Raw genomic sequence first — 22,022 nt, 5'->3', positions numbered from 1 at the left:
GTCTCAGTGTCAGCTCCTGTATATGTACAGTACACACAGCGGGTAAAAGGGAACGATTCACTCCCGTCTTGTACTGTACGGCCCGTGTGTGTCTCAGTGTCAGCTCCTGTATATGTACAGCACACACAGCAGGTAAAAGGGAACGATTCACTCCCGTCTTGTACTGTATGGCCCGTGTGTGTGGCTCAGTGTCAGCTCCTGTACATGTACAGCACACACAGCGGATAAAAGGGAACGATTCACTCCCGTCTGGTACTGTACGGCCCGTATCACAGTGCCTAGGAATAGAGACAAGAGTTAATTAGAGGATCAGATTGGTTAGTTCGCAGGGAAAGGTTTCCAGTTTGTCGGTTCTCGTACGAAGAGTGATTTTTAAAATTCTGTGCGAATTACTGACAGATGATCCAATTCACATGTTCGCTGATCATAAGCCCTGCAACAGCTCAATAATCTGATGGGCTATTGATGAAACTCAGGACTTCTTTAATCAGCCTCCGTGTAATGACTTTAACGAACAGTGAGCCATATATTCTCGCTGGACTGGAGGAGAGTTTAACAGTGATCAGGAGCAGGAACCCTGGCTGATTTCCCCTCTCTCTCTAACCCAGGGGTCACTGGACAGTGATCAGGAGCAGGAAACCTGGCTGATTTCCTCTCTCTCTAACCCAGGGGTCACTGGGCAGTGATCAGGAGCAGGAACCCTGGCTGATTTCCCCTCTCTCTCTAACCCAGGGGTCACTGGGCAGTGATCAGGAGCAGGAACCCTGACTGATTTCCCCTCTCTCTAACCCAGGGTTCACTGGACAGTGATCAGGAGCAGGAACCCTGGCTGATTTCCCCTCTCTCTCTAACCCAGGGGTCACTGGACAGTGATCAGGAGCAGGAACCCTGGCTAATTTCCCTCTCTGTCTAACCCAGGGGTCACTGGACAGTGATCAGGAGCACGAACCCTGGCTGATTTCCCCTCTCTCTCTAACCCAGAGGTCACTGGACAGTGATCAGGAGCAGGAACCCTGGCTGATTTCCCCTCTCTCTAACCCAGGGGTCACTGGACAGTGATCAGGAGCAGGAACCCTGGCTGATTTCCCCTCTCTAACCCAGGGGTCACTGGACAGTGATCAGGAGCAGGAACCCTGGCTGATTTCCCCTCTCTCTCTAACCCAGGGGTCACTGGACAGTGATCAGGAGCAGGAACCCTGGCTAATTTCCCCTCTCTCTAACCCAGGGGTCACTGGACAGTGATCAGGAGCAGGAACCCTGGCTGATTTCCCCTCTCTCTCTAACCCAGGGGTCACTAGGCAGTGATCAGGAGCAGGAACCCTGGCTGCTTTCCTCTCTCTCTAACCCAGGGGTCACTGGACAGTGATCAGGAGCAGGAACACTGGCTGATTTCCCCTCTCTCTAACCCAGGGGTCACTGGGCAGTGATCAGGAGCAGGAACCCTGGCTGATTTCCCCCTCTCTCTCTAACCCAGGGGTCACTGGACAGTGATCAGGAGCAGGAACCCTGGCTGATTTCCCCCTCTCTCTCTAACCCAGGGGTCACTGGACAGTGATCAGGAGCAGGAACCCTGGCTGATTTCCCCTCTCTCTAACCCAGGGGTCACTGGGCAGTGATCAGGAGCAGGAACCCTGGCTGATTCCCCCTCTCTCTCTAACCCAGGGGTCACTGGGCAGTGATCAGGCGCAGGAACCCTGGCTGATTTCCCCTCTCTCTCTAACCCAGGGGTCACTGGACAGTGATCAGGAGCAGGAACCCTGGCTGATTTCCCCTCTCTCTAACCCAGGGGTCACTGGACAATGATCAGGAGCAGGAACCCTGGCTGATTTCCCCTCTCTCTCTAACCCAGGGGTCACTGGACAGTGATCAGGAGCATGAACCCTGTCTGATTTCCTCTCTCTCTAACCCAGAGGTCACTGGACTGTGATCAGGAGCAGGAACCCTGGCTGATTTCCCCTCTCTCTCTAACCCAGGGGTCACTGGGCAGTGATCAGGAGCAGGAACCCTGGCTGATTTCACCCCTCTCTCTAACCCAGGGGTCACTGGGCAGTGATCAGGAGCAGGAACCCTGGCTAATTTCCCCTCTCTCTAACCCAGGGGTCACTGGACAGTGATCAGGAGCAGGAACCCTGGCTGAATACCCCCTCTCTCTCTAACCCAGGGGTCACTGGACAGTGATCAGGAGCAGGAACCCTGGCTGATTTCCCCTCTCTCTAACCCAGGGGTCACTGGACAGTGATCAGGAGCAGGAACCCTGGCTGATTTCCCCTCTCTCTAACCCAGGGGTCACTGGACAGTGATCAGGAGCAGGATCCCTGGCTGATTTCCCCTCTCTCTAACCCAGGGGTCACTGGACAGTGATCAGGAGCAGGAACCCTGGCTGATTTCCCCCTCTCTCTCTAACCCAGGGGTCACTGGACAGTGATCAGGAGCAGGAACCCTGGCTGATTTCCCCTCTCTCTAACCCAGGGGTCACTGGGCAGTGATCAGGAGCAGGAACCCTGGCTGGTTTCCCCCTCTCTCTCTAACCCAGGGGTCACTGGACAGTGATCAGGAGCAGGAACCCTGGCTGGTTTCCCCTCTCTCTCTCTAACCCAGGGGTCACTGGACAGTGATCAGGAGCAGGAACCCTGGCTGGTTTCCCCCTCTCTCTCTAACCCAGGGGTCACTGGACAGTGATCGGGAGCAGGAACCCTGGCTGATTTCCCCTCTCTCTAACCCAGGGGTCACTGGACAGTGATCAGGAGCAGGGACCCTGGCTGATTTCCCCCTCTCTCTCTAACCCAGGGGTCACTGGGCAGTGATCAGGAGCAGGAACCCTGGCTGATTTCCCCCTCTCTCTCTAACCCAGGGGTCACTGGGCAGTGATCAGGAGCAGGAACACTGGCTGATTTCCCCTCTCTCTCTAACCCAGGGGTCACTGGACAGTGATCAGGAGCAGGAACCCTGGTTGATTTCCCCTCTCTCTAACCCAGGGGTCACTGGACAGTGATCAGGAGCAGGAGCCCTGGCTGATTTCCCCCTCTCTCAATCCCCGGCGAGGATCTGTGCCCCTTCATTGTGTCAGCAAGATCCAAGACAGATATTCAGGATGCTCTGCGAAAGGCTTGTGTGTTAACCGGAGTCACTGTCATTCCGAGGAGCGTCGTCGACTCCCCGGAGGGGAATCTGAGCCCTTGTCAAGGTCGTGATTAGCACATCAAAGAGCAAGCCTCCGTCCCTGGTGAACGCTACATCTGCTTGGCCTCATTAACTTGCGCTAACTAGCGCCCGAGTAATTCGGTTCCCATCTTGAACTCTTCCTCCCGCCCTCGGGAGCAGGCTGCAGTTTGTGTTCCTACCCCGCCGAGTCTCGGCCCCTCGGGGATCGATCACAGGAACAAGAGGACCTGATATGCCCACTCCGCACACCAGCACGATCAGGGTGGGACTCTCTGTTGTGTGCTCGCTCGCTCCATCTCTCTTTCTGACCCCTGACTCCCTCCCTCTCTCCCTCTCACCTTCCCCTGCCTCTCTCCCTCGCTCTTCTTCCCTCTCTCCCTCTTTCATTCGCTCCTTATATCTCTCCAACCTCCCCTTTCTCTCTCCCTCGCTCGCTGCCTCTTTTTTTCTTTCTATCTCTATCCCTCACTGTCTTTCTTTCACTCTCCTCCCTCCTCCCTCTCTCTTTCTATCTCTCTCAACCCTCTTTCTCAATCTCTCTCTCCACCTTTTACCCCCTCCTCCTCTCTCTTCCCGTCTCTCTCTCTCTCTCTCTCTCTGCCTCACCATCCCCCTCTCTATACCTCCCTCTCTCTCTCTATCCCTCCACCTCTCTCTCTATCCCTCCGCCTCTCTCCTTCCCTTTCTTTCTCTCTTGTGACAGATGCTGGGCATTTTTTCCCCATCCTGTTCACAATTTGTTGGAAAATCTGCTTTGAATATTTCTGCTTATTCCCTGACCCATCGGACCCCCTATAAAGAGAGAGTCTCCCCATCAGGGACCCCCTATAAAGAGAGAGTCTCCCCATCAGGGACCCCTTTTATAGAGGGAGTCTCCCCATCAGGGACCCCTTTTATAGAGGGAGTCTCCCCATCAGACCCCTTTTATAGAGGGAGTCTCCCCATCAAGGACCCCTTTTATAGAGGGAGTCTCCCCATCAGGGACCCCTTTTATAGAGGGAGTCTCCCCATCAGGGACCCCTTTTATAGAGGGAGTCTCCCCATCAGACCCCTTTTATAGAGGGAGTCTCCCCATCGATGGGGTGAAGGGAGAGAGTAGAGGGGTGAAGGGAGAGAGTAGAGGGGGTGAAGGGAGAGAGTAGAGCGGTGAAGGGAGAGAGTAGAGGGGGTGAAGGGAGGGAGTAGAGGGGGTGAAGGGAGAGAGTAGAGGGTGTTGAAGGGAGTGAGTAGCGGGGGTGAATGGAGGGATTAGAGGGGGTGAAGGGAGTGAGTGAATACACACGCTGAAGATGGGCTGCTGAATTTTTAGTGTTTTTAGTGTTTAAAGTGGGGAAAAAAAAGATTCATTTCAAGTTTAAAAAGGTTTTAAAGTTAAATTTAGTTCTAGTTAAGTTAGTTTAGTTTGTTTAGTTAAGTTTAAGTTTAGTTTAGTCTAGATTAAGTAAGGAAGGAAAAGACCACCAAAGGAAAAAAAACCAGAGAAAATTAGAAAAAAAAAGCCAAAGAAAAAAAAAGAAATAAGGGAAAAAAATAAATAAATATACAAACCAAAGAACAGCGGCCGCACGGGGCCACAGCAGCAGCAGAAGCGAGGTGACTCGGCCGCATCGGGAACCGAGGCGCGAAGGCCGCACGGAGACGCAGCGGCAGCCGGAGCGAGGAGACTCGGGGAGGCCGCTTCGGGAAACGAGGCGAATCGGGGAGGCCGCACGGAGACGCAGCGGCAGCCGGAACGAGGTGACTCGGGGAGCCCGAGCGGCGAACGAGACACGGCCCGATCGGCGGCCGCAGTCCAGCACCCGAGCGACGACCGCAGTCCAGCACCCGAGCGACGGCCGCAGTCCAGCACCCGAGCGACGACCGCAGTCCAGCACCCGAACGGCGAACGAGGCACAGCCCGAGCGGCGGCTGGCATAGAAAGCCCGGGAAAGGCCCGAGGAGCCAGGCCCAGAGACCTCTGAGGCGAAGGGGAGCAACCAGAAGGCTTCCAGAAGCAAACCAAGACTGTGAGTACAGGGCCCAGGGAGGGAGACTGAAGCCAGGGAAAGGCCCGAGGAGCCAGGCCGAGACAGAGGCACAGAGACCTCTGAGGGGGAGGGGAACAGCCCGAAGGCACCGGGAAACAGCGGCTCACAGACCCAGACCTGAGAAGGGTGAACCCAGAAGCCGAGGCCCAGGGACCACGGGGTCGGAGAGGGGGACCGGGAAAGTTCGCGAACAGGGAGAGGGAAACACCAAACCCGGGGCCCCAGAAAAGCTTATTCTAAGATCAACAATACTTTACCAAAAATGAGCGAATCAGAAGATCCACAACAGCCCCGCTTCCAGATTCCCCCCAACACCGCAAAAAAAGCTATAAAAGCGATCAAGCATGAGCAGATGAGAGAAAAATCAGAAACACTTTTTGCTGACTGTTACAACAATGGGACAAAAAGTAACCTCATTTTCTACTCAGATCAGCCAGTGGCTTGGATCACAGCAATAAAATCACACTATACCAATGTTAAGCTAGAAAATACCGCGAATGGGTCCATAATGAAAATTAACACACCAGGAGACAGTTCAACTACGACGGTCAACGCGTACAATACCGGAACAATATTAGTGCAAGGCAACCTCGACAAATTTGCAACGGCCTTCAGGACACTGAAAAAATTAACTAAGGGGGGAAGGAACAGCCCCAGAGTGGCCCGGAGTCCCCCCAACATTGACAAATTACCAGGAGAAAATCTGCCTGGTCAGGAGGTGAACGAGCCACACAGTTCAAACCAGACACCAACCCCGGGGAACCACAGCCACACGATACAACTGACAAACCCCAGCATAACTACCAGGGAGGAAGCCACACATAGTCCCCCTACCATTCCCAGCTCACCAAGAGAAGAGCAGCATAGCCAGGAAGTGAGTGAGCCCTCCAGGGCCGACCAGCCTAGCCAGGAAGTGAGTGAGCCTTCCAGGGCCGACCAGGCACATACCCCGGGATCACACAGCCAGATACAACCAAAAGATAAATTTAATCAATTAGAGATAGAGGTGGTTAAACTTAGAGAGGACTTCCTCAAAATGAATGACTATCAAAATCAGGAAAGGGAGAGACACAAGAGAGAGCTGAAGCTACTTGGGAACCAGGTGAATCTACTTAGGAATCAGGTGAAAGAGCTGCAGGAAAAAGAAGAGAGCCATAGAGGAGAGATAACACCATTAGACCAGCAACCAGAGGCTAGAGATAAGACAGGACAGAGCCGGACGGAACGGCTGCACTCCCACACGGAACAAAAGCAACAGACACACAATACAAGGGGTGCCACACAGACCGACCAGCATACTGATTCGCAATCTTCCCCCACCACCGTGGAACCACAAGCGGGCCGCTCACAAGAGGTACGCACACACCAGACACCCCAGCCCAGCACACACACTATGAGTCCAAGCGAAAGCCACCAGACAGTAAACACAAACAAGGCTGACGTCGTAATACTCATAGACTCAAATGGGAAATTTCTATGGGAGAAAAAGCTATTCCCTAGAAGTAAAGTAGAAAAGATCTGGTGCCCAACAACAAACAGAGCCATGGGATGGCTGACCAAAGCCAGATTAGGCTCCCCCCAACACATAATAATACACACGGGCACAAATGACCTAAAGACCCAACAGAAAGAAGTAGCAACATCGCTCAGAGCAATGATTAGGAAAGCAAGCAGTACATTTCCAAACACTAGAATCACTGTTTCCACAATATTGCCGAGAACAGACTTCAACAACAACACAATTCATGAGATAAATGCCAGCATAGCAAGAGACTGCGAATCAAACCACAACGTACACCTGGCCCAACACCCCACCCTCGATGAGGAATGTCTTTACGACCACGTCCACATTCAAAGGCAAAGAATATCGATCTTTGCTAAAGCCCTGAAGGACGTCGCTTTTAACCGGGTCCATACCCAGACTCCAAGAGGACCCCCCCCCGACCACCAGAGATCAGCGGGGTACATATCAGGAACACTACAAGGACCACCAACACACCAACCGAGACCAGAGAGGATCCCCATGCAAAACAACAATATCAGACCTGCACCACTCCTGTCCCACAGGGGAATAGGACTGCTCCCAGCCAGACAGAGGGAGAGATGCACAGGACGTACGCAATACCTCAGACAGAAACAATCCATTAAGAGACAATAAGCAGATGTGCAGCAGCATCTACTTCCGCCTTATGGATCAAGGACTAATTAATAGAAAGAACTGTAACCAAATTGTATTAACTTTTGTAGACAACTGATGTGATCTTTTTTTTCCCACACTTAGACACGACAAACACGTACCACTCTTTAACCTATCATAGTAAAAGATCAAACTTAACATGAAATCCTTATATATTTCGACCTGGAATATCCAAGGTCTACGCTCTTCACTGCGAGAAGTGAAAAGTAGGACCCCAGAGTTCATAGATGAAACTAAAGACCTAGATATTATCATTTTACAGGAAACTTGGTATAAAGGAAAAGGACACACTGGCTGTCCCCAAGGGTACACTGAGCTGGTGGTCCCTTCCAATAAATTACCAAGTGTAACCCAAGGCAGAGACTCCGGAGGCATACTGATCTGGTTTAAAACAGAACTTAAGAATTACATCAAATTTATAAAAAAGGGCGAAAACCATATGTGGCTCAAACTTGAGAGGGAGATTATCTCAAACACCCAAGATGTTTACATTTGCGCACTTTATATCCCTCCAATCGATTCCCCGTACTTTAAAGAGGACACCTTCTCCAACATGGAGGGGGAAATTATCCAATACCAGGCCCAGGGGAACGTGTTGATCTGTGGGGACCTCAATTCAAGAACGGGCGAAGAACCAGACTTCACCAATAATCAGGGAAACAATTACGTTTTCGGGAATAACCACTTTGACATCCCTTCCCTTCCATACAGGCATAACTGCGACAAGCAGTCAAATACCAATGGAAAACAGCTACTACAGCTCTGTCGAAACCTGGGTCTGTACATTGTCAATGGTAGGTTCATAGGAGACCTCCTAGGAAGATCGACCTATTGCTCACCTCTTGGCTGCAGCACAGTAGACTATATGATTACAGACTTAGACCCATCCTCTTTCAGAGCATTCACAGTCAAACCACAAACAACACTGTCAGATCACAGTCAAATTACTATGTTCCTCAAAAAGACAGAAACAAACAACATAGAAACACAACCCAGTAAACTGTACAACACCAAAAAATCGTACAGATGGGCCAAAAACGACACGGAAAAATACCAGAAAACAATTAGCAATGCATCAACTCAAGCTCTCTTAGACACCTTTCTGGATAACATATACACTCACAATAAAGAAGGCGTAAACCGGGCAGTTAGTAAACTAAACAATATTTTTGATAATTTGGCAACAAATGCAAACTTGAAAGCTCGCAAGAACAAACCCAAAACAAAAAACTATGAAAAATGGTTTGACCGAGATTGCCATAACATGAGGAAAAAACTTAGAAAAATATCAAACCAAAAACACAGACATCCAGAAAACGAGGAACTACGCCTTACTTATTGTCAGACACTAACACAATACAGAAACACACTCAGAACCAAAAAAGAGCAATATATTAAGAATACACTCAGCTCCATGGAGGAATCCATATATTCCAATTGTTTCTGGGAAAACTTGAAAACACTACACAAAAAACAACACGACGATTTGGCCATTCAAAATGGGGACACATGGGTAAACCACTTTGAAAAATTATACCAGAAAAACACACTAAGACCAGAGCAACACCAAATATGCAAAAAACTGGAAAAGCTAGAAATGGCCATAAAAGATAACCAAAACCCGCTGGACGCCATAATAACAGAAAAAGAACTTCTTGAAAAACTCAAGGACCTGCGACCAGGAAAAGCCTGCGGGACAGACGGCATACTAAACGAGATGATTAAACACACAGACAACAAAATGAAACTGGCTATCCTAAAACTCTTCAACTTGGTTCTGAGTGTCGGTTATTTCCCTGATATCTGGAACAAAGGACTCATAACGCCCATATACAAAAGTGGGGACAAAATCGACCCAAACAACTATCGAGGCATCTGTGTAAACAGTAACCTGGGGAAGGTATTCTGTAGCATCATAAACAAAAGACTTATAAACTTCCTTGAGGAGCACAATGTCTTGAGTAAAAGCCAAATTGGATTCCTGCCAAACTATAGAACATCCGATCATATCTTCACCCTACAGACACTAATTGACAAACACGTTCACCATAACAAAAGCAAAATCTACGCATGCTTTGTAGATTTCCAGAAGGCTTTCGACTCCATCTGGCATGACGGTTTATTCCTGAAACTTATCGAAAGTGGGGTAGGAGGGAAAACATATGATGTAATTAAATCAATGTATACAAACAACAAATGTGCAGTTAAAATTGGAGACAAACAAACAAAATACTTCACACAGGGGCGGGGGGTGACGCAGGGCTCGCCAATCTCACCGAAACTCTTTAATATTTACATAAATGGATTGGCAAAACTACTTGAACAATCTACAGCACCCGGCCTCACCCTATATGAATCCAAGGTTAAATTCCTCCTCTATGCAGACGACCTGGTTCTGCTGTCACCTACTAAAGAGGGGCTACAGCAAAACCTGGACCTGCTGGAGTCGTACTGCCAGACTTGGGCCCTGACAATAAATCCCCAAAAAACCAAAGTCCTTGTGTTCCAGCAAAGATCCAAACATCAGGGACCCAAAATAAATTTCACAGTAGGAACAACCAAAATTGAACAAACCACGAACTACACATACTTGGGCTTAAAAATCAGTTCTACGGGAAACTTCAAACTGGCTGTGAATGAACTGAAAGAGAAAGCAAGAAGGGCTTTCTATGCCATCAAAAAATCAATCCAAATAGAAATCCCAATTAGCATTTGGCTCAAAATTTTCAAATCAGTAATTGAACCAATTGCACTCTATGGCAGTGAGGTATGGGGACCGCTAACTCAACAAGAATTTGCAAAATGGGACAAACACCCAATTGAGATCCTACATGCAGAATTCTGTAAAAGCATCCTCCGGACTCAAAGGAAAACAGTAAACAATGCATGCAGGGCGGAACTAGGCCAATATCCATTAATAATCACTATCCAAAAAAGAGCCACCAAATTTTGGAATCACCTACAAATGAGCAATCCCCAATGCTATCACTACGATGCCCTGAAATGCCAAGAGCTGACCATAAAGAAGAATACCCTCAGTCAACTAGTCCTGGGACTCAGTGAAGTAACTACTAACAATACTAACAATAACCAGCCCCAGGACAGTGACAGGGTAACACAAAGAATTCGACCCAACACAATCGTCGCTAAGCAAAAGGAAAAATATCTGACATATTGGGCAGAAACAACAAAAACCCAAAGCAAACTCAATTGCTACTTGGCCCTAAACAGACAATACAACATAGCTGATTACCTGACCATGGTAAAGGATAACAAACTGAGAAGAACCTTGACAAGGTACAGACTTAGCGAACATAGCCTAGCGATCGAAAAAGGCAGACACAGGCAGACCAGGCTGCCAAGAGAGGACAGGATATGCTCGCACTGCAGTCAGGGAGTGGTGGAGACAGAGATGCACTTCCTCACAGCTTGTGGAAAATATCAGGGCATCAGGGAGAATTTCTACCAAAAATTCTCACAAATATGCCCTGATTTCAGAAATCTGAATGACAACCAAAAACTCCCATTCCTACTGGGAGAGGAGAGAAGCTGTATAACACTGGCGGCACGCTATGTTACAGCTTGCCATGAACAGAGAGCCAACCAGTAAACTAAGAAAAGAATATATATAAACAATGCGAATGTATATTTATACACTCAGGGATATAGCTGTTTATACACTGTATGAATAGAACTGCGTTTATGTGGTAAACCATAAATGTATTTTGATGCTTTGGCAACATAAGATGTAACTTATCATGCCAATAAAGCGATTTGAATTGTGAATTGTGAATTGTGAGTAGAGGGGGTGATGCGAGAGAGTAGAGGGGGTGAAGGGAGTGAGTAGAAGGGTGAAGGGAGGGAGTAGAGGGGGTGAAGGGAGAGAGTAGAGGGGGTGAAGGGAGGGAGTAGAGGGGGTGAAGGGAGAGAGTAGAGGGGGTGAAGGGAGAGATTAGAGGGGGTGAAAGGAGAGCGCAGAAGGGGTGAAGGGAGAGAGTAGAGGGGGTGAAGGGAGAGAGTAGACGGGGTGAAGGGCGAGAGTAGAAGGGGTGAAGGGAGACAGTAGAGGGGGTGAAGGGAGAGAGTAGAGGGGGTGAAGGGAGAGAGTAGAGGGGCTGAAGGGAGGGAGTAGAGGGGGTGAAGGGAGAGAGTAGAGGGGGTGAATGGAGAGAGCAGAGGGGGTGAAGGGAGAGAGTAGAGGGGGTCAAGGGAGAGAGTAGAAGGGGAGAAGGGAGGGAGTAGAGGGAGTGAAGGGAGAGAGTAGAGGGGTGAAGGGAGAGAGTAGAGGGGTGAAGGGAGAGAGTGGAGGGGGTGAAGGGAGAGAGTAGAGGGGTGAAGGGAGAGAGTAGAAGGAGTGAAGGGAGAGAGTAGAGGGGGTGAAGGGAGGGAGTAGAGGGGGTGAAGGGAGAGAGTAGAGGGGGTGAAGGGAGAGAGCAGAGGGGTGAAGGGAGAAAGAAGAAGGGGTGAAGGGAGGGAGTAGATGGGGTGAAGGGAGAGAGTAGAGGGGTGAAGGGAGAGAGTAGAGGGGGTGAAGGGAGAGAGTAGAGGGAGGTGAAGGGAGTGAGTAGCGAGGGTGAAGGGAGGGATTAGAGGGGGTGAAGGGAGTGAGTAGAGGGGGTGAAGGGAGAGAGTAGAGGGGGTGAAGGGAGAGAGTAGAGGGGGTGAAGGGAGAGAGTAGAGGGGGTGAAGGGAGAGAGTAGAGGGGGTGAAAGGAGAGCGCAGAAGGGGTGAAGGGAGAGAGTAGAGGGGTTGAAGGGAGAGAGTAGACGGGGTGAAGGGCGAGAGTAGAAGGGGTGAAGGGAGACAGTAGAGGGGGTGAATGGAGCGAGTAGAGGGGGTGAAGGGAGAGAGTTGAGGGGGTGAAGGGAGAGAGTAGAGGGGGTGAAGGGAGAGAGTAGAGGGGGTGAAGCGAGGGAGTAGAGGGGGTGAAGGGAGAGTGTAGAAGGGGTGAAGGGAGAGAGTAGAGGGGCTGAAGGGAGGGAGTAGAGGGGGTGAAGAGAGAGAGTAGAATGGGAAAAGGAAGAGAGTAGAGGGGGTGAAGGGAGAGAGTAGAGGGGGTGAAGGGAGGGAGTAGAGGGGGTGAAGGGAGAGAGTAGAGGGGGTGAAGGGAGAGAGAAGAAGGGTTGAAGGGAGAGAGTAGAGGGGGTGAAGGGAGGGAGTAGACGGGGTGAAGGGAGAGAGTAGAGGGGGTGAAGGGAGGGAGTAGAGGGGTGAAGGGAGAGAGTAGAGGGGGTGAAGGGAGAGAGTAGAGGGGGTGAAGGGAGGGAGTAGAGGGGTGAAGGGAGAGCGTAGAGGGGGTGAAGGGAGAGAGTAGAGGTGGTGAAGGGAGAGAGTAGAAGGGATGAAGAGAGAGAGTAGAAGGGGTGAAGGGAGGGAGTAGAGGGGTGAAGGGAGAGCGTAGAGGGGGTGAAGGGAGAGAGTAGAGGGGGTGAAGGGAGAGAGTAGACGGGGTGAAGGGAGGGCGTAGAGGGGGTGAGGGGAGGGAGTAGAGGGGGTGAAGGGAGAGAGTAGAGGGGGTGAAGGGAGGGAGTAGAGGGGGTGAAGGGAGAGAGTAGAGGGGTGAAGGGAGACAGTAGTGGAGGTGAAGTGAGAGAGTAGAGGGGGTGAAGGGAGGGAGTAGAGGGGGTGAAGGGATAGAGTAGAGGGGGTGAAGGGATAGAGTTGAGGGGGTGAAGGGAGGGATTAGAGGGGGTGAAGGGAGAGAGTAGAGGGGGTGATGCGAGAGAGTAGAGGGGGTGAAGGGAGAGAGTAGAAGGGTGAAGGGAGGGAGTAGAGGGGGTGAAGGGAGAGAGTAGAGGGGTTGAAGGGAGAGCGTAGAAGGGGTGAAGGGAGAGAGTAGAGGGGGTGAAGGGAGAGAGTAGACGGGGTGAAGGGAGAGAATAGACGGGTTGAAGGGCAAGAGTAGAAGGGGTGAAGGGAGAAAGTAGAGGGGGTGAAGGGAGAGAGTAGAGGGGTGAAGGGAGAGAGTAGAAGGGGTGAAGGGAGAGAGTAGAGGGATGAAGGGAGAGAGTAGAGGGATGAAGGGAGAGAGTAGAGGGTGTGAAGCGAGGGAGTAGAGGGGGTGAAGGGAGAGAGTAGTAGGGGTGAAGGGAGAGATTAGAGGGGCTGAAGGGAGGGAGTAGAGGGGGTGAAGGGAGAGAGTGGAAGGGGTGAAGGAGGAGAGTAGAGGGGGTTAAGGGAGAGAGTAGAGGGGGTGAAGGGAGGGAGTCGAGGGGGTGAAGGGAGAGAGTAGAGGGGTTGAAGGGAGAGAGGAGAGGGGGTGAAGGGAGAGAGTAGAGGAGGTGAAGGGAGAGAGTAGAAGGGGTGAAGGGAGGGAGTAGAGGGGGTGAAGGGAGAGAGTAGAGGGGGTGAAGGGAGGGAGTAGAGGGGTTGAAGGGAGAGAGTAGAGGGGGTGAAGGGAGGGAGTAGAGGGGTTAAGGGAGAGAGTAGAGGGGGTGAAGGGAGAGAGTAGAGGGGGTGAAGGGAGAGAGTAGAGGGGGTGAAGGGGGGCAGTAGCCGGGGTGAAGGGAGGGAGAAGAGGGGGTGAAGGGAGGGATTAGAGGGGGCGAAGGGAGAGAGTAGAGGGGGTGAAGGCAGAGAGTAGAAGGGGTGAAGGGAGAGAGTAGAGGAGGTGATGGGAGGGAGTAGAGGGGGTGAAGGGATGGAATAGAGATTGTGGCCAGACAGCCAGACAGAGTGAATACACACGCTGAAGATGGGCTGCTGAATTTTTAGTGTTTTTAGTGTTTAAAGTGGGGAAAAAAAAGGTTCATTTCAAGTTTAAAAAGGTTTTAAAGTTAAATTTAGTTCTAGTTAAGTTAGTTTAGTTTGTTTAGTTAAGTTTAAGTTTAGTTTAGTCTAGATTAAGTAAGGAAGGAAAAGACCACCAAAGAGACCACCAAAGGAAAAAAAACCAGAGGAAATTAGAAAAAAAAAGCCAAAGAAAAAAAAGAAATAAGGGAAAAAAAAAATATACAAACCAAAGAACAGCGGCCGCACGGGGCCACAGCAGCTGCAGAAGCGAGGTGACTCAGCCGCATCGGGAACCGAGGCGCGAAGGCCGCATGGAGACGCAGCGGCAGCCGGAGCGAGGAGACTCGGGGAGGCCGCTTCGGGAAACGAGGCGAATCGGGGAGGCCGCACGGAGACGCAGCGGCAGCCGGAACGAGGTGACTCGGGGAGCCCGAGCGGCGAACGAGACACGGCCCGATCGGCGGCCGCAGTCCAGCACCCGAGCGACGACCGCAGTCCAGCACCCGAGCGACGACCGCAGTCCAGCACCCGAACGGCGAACGAGGCACAGCCCGAACGGCGGCTGGGCTAAAAAGCCCGGGAAAGGCCCGAGGAGCCAGGCCCAGAGACCTCTGAGGAGAAGGGGAGCAACCAGAAGGCTTCCAGAAGCAAACCAAGACTGTGAGTACAGGGCCCAGGGAGGGAGACTGAAGCCAGGGAAAGGCCCGAGGAGCCAGGCCGAGACAGAGGCACAGAGACCTCTGAGGGGGAGGGGAACAGCCCGAAGGCACCGGGAAACAGCGGCTCACAGACCCAGACCTGAGAAGGGTGAACCCAGAAGCCGAGGCCTAGGGACCACGGGGTCGGAGAGGGGGACCGGGAAAGTTCGCGAACAGGGAGAGGGAAACACCAAACCCGGGGCCTCAGAAAAGCTTATTCTAAGATCAACAATACTTTACCAAAAATGAGCGAATCAGAAGATCCACAACAGCCCCGCTTCCAGATTCCCCCCAACACCGCAAAAAAAGCTATAAAAGCGATCAAGCATGAGCAGATGAGAGAAAAACCAGAAACACTTTTTGCTGACTGTTACAACAATGGGACAAAAAGTAACCTCATTTTCTACTCAGATCAGCCAGTGGCTTGGATCACAGCAATAAAATCACACTATACCAATGTTAAGCTAGAAAATACCGCAAATGGGTCCATAATGAAAATTAACACACCAGGAGACAGTTCAACTACGACGGTCAACGCGTACAATACCGGAACAATATTAGTGCAAGGCAACCTCGACAAATTTGCAACGGCCTTCAGGACACTGAAAAAATTAACTAAGGGGGGAAGGAACAGCCCCAGAGTGGCCTGCACTCCCCCCAACATTGACAACTTACCAGGAGAAAATCTGCCTGGTCAGGAGGTGAACGAGCCACACAGTTCAAACCAGACACTAACCCCAGGGAACCACAGCCACACGATACAACTGACAAACCCCAGCATAACTACCAGGGAGGAAGCCACACATAGTCCCCCTACCATTCCCAGCTCACCAAGAGAAGAGCAGCATAGCCAGGAAGTGAGTGAGCCCTCCAGGGCCGACCAGCCTAGCCAGGAAGTGAGTGAGCCTTCCAGGGCCGACCAGACACATACCCCGGGATCACACAGCCAGATACAACCAAAAGATAAATTTAATCAATTAGAGATAGAGATGGTTAAACTTAGAGAGGACTTCCTCAAAATGAATGACGATCAAAATCAGGAGAGGGAGAGACACAAGAGAGAGCTGAAGCTACTTGAGAACCAGGTGAATCTACATAGGAATCAGGTGAAAGAGCTGCAGGAAAAAGAAGAGAGCCATAGAGGAGAGATAACACCATTAGACCAGCAACCAGAGGCTAGAGATAAGACAAGACAGAGCCTGACGGAACAGCTGCACTCCCACACGGAACAAAAGCAACAGACACACAATACAAGGGGTGCCACACAGACCGACCAGCATACTGATTCGCAATCTTCCTCCACCACCGTGGAACCACAAGCGGGCCGCTCACAAGAGGTACGCACACACCAGACACCCCAGCCCAGCACACACACTATGAGTCCAAGCGAAAGCCACCAGACAGTAAACACAAACAAGGCTGATGTCGTAATACTCATAGACTCAAATGGGAAATTTCTATGGGAGAAAAAGCTATTCCCTAGAAGTAAAGTAGAAAAGATCTGGTGCCCAACAACAAACAGAGCCATGGGATGGCTGACCAAAGGCAGATTAGGCTCCCCCCAACACATAATAATACACACGGGCACAAATGACCTAAAGACCCAACAGAAAGAAGTAGCAACATCGCTCAGAGCAATGATTAGGAAAGCAAGCAGTACATTTCCAAACACTAGAATTACTGTTTCCACAATATTGCCGAGAACAGACTTCAACAACAACACAATTCATGAGATAAATGCCAGCATAGCAAGAGACTGCGAATGAAACCACAACGTACACCTGGCCCAACACCCCACCCTCGATGAGGAATGTCTTTACGACCACGTCCACATCCAAAGGCAAAGAATATCGATCTTTGCTAAAGTCCTGAAGGACGTCGCTTTTAACCGGGTCCATACCCAGACTCCAAGAGGACCCCCCACCGACCACCAGAGATCAGCGGGGTACATATCAGGAACACTACAAGGACCACCAACACACCAACCGAGACCAGAGAGGATCCCCATGCAAAACAACAATATCAGACCTGCACCACTCCTGTCCCACAGGGGAATAGGACTGCTCCCAGCCAGACAGAGGGAGAGATGCACAGGACGTACGCAATACCTCAGACAGAAACAATCCATTAAGAGACAATAAGCAGATGTGCAGCAGCATCTACTTCCGCCTTATGGATCAAGGACTAATTAATAGAAAGAACTGTAACCAAATTGTATTAACTTTTGTAGACAACTGATGTGATCTTTTTTTTCCCACACTTAGACACGACAAACACGTACCACTCTTTAACCTATCATAGTAAAAGATCAAACTTAACATGAAATCCTTATATATTTCGACCTGGAATATCCAAGGTCTACGCTCTTCACTGCGAGAAGTGAAAAGTAGGACCCCAGAGTTCATAGATGAAACTAAAGACCTAGATATTATCATTTTACAGGAAACTTGGTATAAAGGAAAAGGACACACTGGCTGTCCCCAAGGGTACACTGAGCTGGTGGTCCCCTCCAATAAATTACCAAGTGTAACCCAAGGCAGAGACTCCGGAGGCATACTGATCTGGTTTAAAACAGAACTTAAGAATTACATCAAATTTATAAAAAAGGGCGAAAACCATATGTGGCTCAAACTTGAGAGGGAGATTATCTCAAACACCCAAGATGTTTACATTTGCGCACTTTATATCCCTCCAATCGATTCCCTGTACTTTAAAGAGGACACCTTCTCCAACATGGAGGGGGAAATTATCCAATACCAGGCCCAGGGGAACGTGTTGATCTGTGGGGACCTCAATTCAAGAACGGGCGAAGAACCAGACTTCACCAATAATCAGGGAAACAATTACGTTTTCGGGAATAACCACTTTGACATCCCTTCCCTTCCATACAGGCATAACTGCGACAAGCAGTCAAATACCAACGGAAAACAGCTACTACAGCTCTGTCGAAACCTGGGTCTGTACATTGTCAATGTAGGTTCATAGGAGACCTCCTAGGAAGATCGACCTATTGCTCACCTCTTGGCTGCAGCACAGTAGACTATATGATTACAGACTTAGACCCATCCTCTTTCAGAGCATTCACAGTCAAACCACAAACAACACTGTCAGATCACAGTCAAATTACTATGTTCCTCAAAAGGACAGAAACAAACAATATAGAAACACAACCCAGTAAACTGTACAACACCAAAAAATCGTACAGATGGGCCAAAAACGACACGGAAAAATACCAGAAAACAATTAGCAATGCATCAACTCAAGCTCTCTTAGACACCTTTCTGGATAACATATACACTCACAATAAAGAAGGCATAAACCGGGCAGTTAGTAAACTAAACAATATTTTTGATAATTTGGCAACAAATGCAAACTTGAAAGCTCGCAAGAACAAACCCAAAACAAAAAACTCTGAAAAATGGTTTGACCGAGGTTGCCATAACATGAGGAAAAAACTTAGAAAAATATCAAACCAAAAACACAGACATCCAGAAAACGAGGAACTACGCCTTACTTATTGTCAGACACTAACACAATACAGAAAAACACTCAGAACCAAAAAAGAGCAATATATTAAGAATACACTCAGCTCCATGGAGGAATCCATTGATTCCAATTGTTTCTGGGAAAACTTGAAAACACTACACAAAAAACAACACGACGATTTGGCCATTCAAAATGGGGACACCTGGGTAAACCACTTTGAAAAATTATACCAGAAAAACACACTAAGACCAGAGCAACACCAAATATGCAAAAAACTGGAAAAGCTAGAAATGGCCATAAAAGATAACCAAAACCCGCTGGACGCCATAACAACAGAAAAAGAACTTCTTGAAAAACTCAAGGACCTGCGACCAGGAAAAGCCTGCGGGACAGACGGCATATTAAACGAGATGATTAAACACACAGACAACAAAATGAAACTGGCTATCCTAAAACTCTTCAACTTGGTTCTGAGTGTCGGTTATTTCCCTGATATCTGGAACAAAGGACTCATAACGCCCATATACAAAAGTGGGGACAAAATCGACCCAAACAACTATCGAGGCATCTGTGTAAACAGTAACCTGGGGAAGGTATTCTGTAGCATCATAAACAAAAGACTTATAAACTTCCTTGAGGAGCACAATGTCTTGAGTAAAAGCCAAATTGGATTCCTGCCAAACTATAGAACATCCGATCATATCTTCACCCCACAGACCCTAATTGACAAACACGTTCACCATAACAAAAGCAAAATCTACGCATGCTTTGTAGATTTCCAGAAGGCTTTCGACTCCATCTGGCATGACGGTTTATTCCTGAAACTTATCGAAAGTGGGGTAGGAGGGAAAACATATGATGTAATTAAATCAATGTATACAAACAACAAATGTGCAGTTAAAATTGGAGACAAACAAACAAAATACTTCCCACAGGGGCGGGGGGTGACGCAGGGCTCGCCAATCTCACCGACACTCTTTAATATTTACATAAATGGATTGGCAAAACTACTTGAACAATCTACAGCACCCGACCTCACCCTATATGAATCCAAGGTTAAATTCCTCCTCTATGCAGATGACCTGGTTCTGCTGTCACCTACTAAAGAGGGGCTACAGCAAAACCTGGACCTGCTGGAGTCGTACTGCCAGACTTGGGCCCTGACAATAAATCCCCAAAAAGCCAAAGTCCTTGTGTTCCAGCAAAGATCCAAACATCAGGGACCCAAAATAAATTTCACAGTAGGAACAACCAAAATTGAACAAACCACTAACTACACATACTTGGGCTTAAAAATCAGTTCTACGGGAAACTTCAAACTGGCTGTGAATGAACTGAAAGAGAAAGCAAGAAGGGCTTTCTATGCCATCAAAAAATCAATCCAAATAGAAATCCCAATTAGCATTTGGCTCAAAATTTTCAAATCAGTAATTGAACCAATTGCACTCTATGGCAGTGAGGTATGGGGACCGCTAATTCAACAAGATTTTGCAAAATGGGACAAACACCCAATTGAGATCCTACATGCAGAATTCTGTAAAAGTATCCTCCGGACTCAAAGGAAAACAGTAAACAATGCATGCAGGGCGGAACTAGGCCAATATCCATTAATAATCACTATCCAAAAAAGAGCCACCAAATTTTGGAATCACCTACAAATGAGCAATCCCCAATGCTATCACTACGACGCCCTGAAATGCCAAGAGCTGACCATAAAGAAGAATACCCTCAGTCAACTAGTCATGGGACTCAGTGAAGTAACTACTAACAATACTAACAATAACCAGCCCCAGGACAGTGACAGGGTAACACAAAAAATTCGACCCAACACAATCGTCGCTAAGCAAAAGGAAAAATATCTGACATATTGGGCAGAAACAACAAAAACCCAAAGCAAACTCAATTGCTACTTGGCCCTAAACAGACAATACAACATAGCTGATTACCTGACCATGGTAAAGGATAACAAACTGAGAAGAACCTTGACAAGGTACAGACTTAGCGAACATAGCCTAGCGATCGAAAAAGGCAGACACAGGCAGACCAGGCTGCCAAGAGAGGACAGGATATGCTCTCACTGCAGTCAGGGAGTGGTGGAGACAGAGATGCACTTCCTCACAGCTTGTGGAAAATATCAGGGCATCAGGGAGAATTTCTACCAAAAATTCTCACAAATATGCCCTGATTTCAGGAATCTGAATGACAACCAAAAACTCCCATTCCTACTGGGAGAGGAGAGAAGCTGTATAACACTGGCGGCACACTATGTTACAGCTTGCCATGAACAGAGAGACAACCAGTAAACTAAGAAAAGAATATATATAAACAATGCGAATGTATATTTATACACTCAGGGATATACCTGTTTATACACTGTATGAATAGAACTGCGTTTTTGTGCTAAACCATAAATGTATTTTGATGCTTTGGCAACATAAGATGTAACTTATCATGCCAATAAAGCGATTTGAATTGGGTGAAGGGAGAGAGTAGAGGGGGTGAAGGGAGGGAGTAGAGGATGTGAAGGGAGGGATTAGAGGGGGTGAAGGGAGGGAGTAGAGGGGGTGAAGGCAGAGAGTAGAGGGGGTGAAGGGAGAGAGTAGAGGGGTGAAGGGAGAGAGTAGAAGGAGTGAAGGGAGATAGTAGAGGGGGTGAAGGGAGGGAGTAGAGGGGGTGAAGGGAGAGAGTAGAGGGGGTGAAGTGAGAGAGCAGAGGGGTGAAGGGAGAAAGAAGAAGGGGTGAAGGGAGGGAGTAGATGGGGTGAAGGGAGAGAGTAGAGGGGTGAAGGGAGAGAGTAGAGGGGGTGAAGGGAGAGAGTAGAGCGGTGAAGGGAGAGAGTAGAGGGGGTGAAGGGAGGGAGTAGACGGGGTGAAGGGAGAGAGTAGAGGGAGTTGACGGGAGTGAGTAGCGGGGGTGAAGGGAGGGATTAGAGGGGGTGAAGGGAGTGAGTAGAGGGGGTGATGCGAGAGAGTAGAGGGGGTGAAGGGAGTGAGTAGAAGGGTGAAGGGAGGGAGTAGAGGGGGTGAAGGGAGAGAGTAGAGGGGGTGAAGGGAGGGAGTAGAGGTGGTGAAGGGAGAGATTAGAGGGGGTGAAGGGAGAGAGTAGAGGGGGTGAAGGGAGAGTAGAGGGGGTGAAAGGAGAGCGCAGAAGGGGTGGGAGGAGAGTAGAGGGGGTGAAGGGAGAGAGTAGACGGGGTGAAGGGCGAGAGTAGAAGGGGTGAAGGGAGACAGTAGAGGGGGTGAGGAGAGAGTAGAGGGGGTGAAGGGAGAGAGTTGAGGGGGTGAAGGGAGAGAGTAGAGGGGGTGAAGGGAGAGAGTAGAGGGGGTGAAGGGAGAGAGTAGACGGTGTGAAGCGAGGGAGTAGAGGGGGTGAAGGAGAGAGTAGAAGGGGCTGAAGGAGGGAGTAGAGGGGGTGAAGGGAGAGAGTAGAGGGTGTGAATGGAGAGAGCAGAGGGGGTGAAGGGAGAGAGTAGAGGGGGTCAAGGGAGAGAGTAGAAGGGGAGAAGGGAGGGAGTAGAGGGAGTGAAGGGAGAGAGTAGAGGGGTGAAGGGAGAGAGTGAGAGGGGTGAAGGGAGAGTGTGGAGGAGTTGAAGGGAGAGAGTGGAGGGGGTGAGGAGAGTAGAGGGGTGAGGGAGAGAGTAGAGGAGTGAAGGGAGAGAGTAGAGGGGGTGAAGGGAGGGAGTAGAGGAGGGTGAAGGGAGAGAGTAGAGGGGGTGAAGGG

The 22,022-nt window shown here is 49.4% G+C and overlaps 1 protein-coding gene across 1 annotated transcript in view; it reads left to right on the top strand.

Annotated features, from left to right (window-relative positions):
* LOC147086755 (contactin-5-like) overlaps window positions 1-22,022 on the top strand; it is a 380,876-nt gene that overhangs the window by 334,119 nt on the left and 24,735 nt on the right. The window lies entirely within an intron of this gene.

Source organism: Somniosus microcephalus, unplaced genomic scaffold (assembly GCF_052327205.1).
Source record: "Somniosus microcephalus isolate GS21.2 unplaced genomic scaffold, FLI_Smic_1.0 unresolved_chr7, whole genome shotgun sequence".
NCBI classification, from domain to species: Eukaryota; Metazoa; Chordata; class Chondrichthyes; order Squaliformes; family Somniosidae; genus Somniosus; species Somniosus microcephalus.
This window is presented reverse-complemented; position numbering and strand designations above follow the sequence as displayed.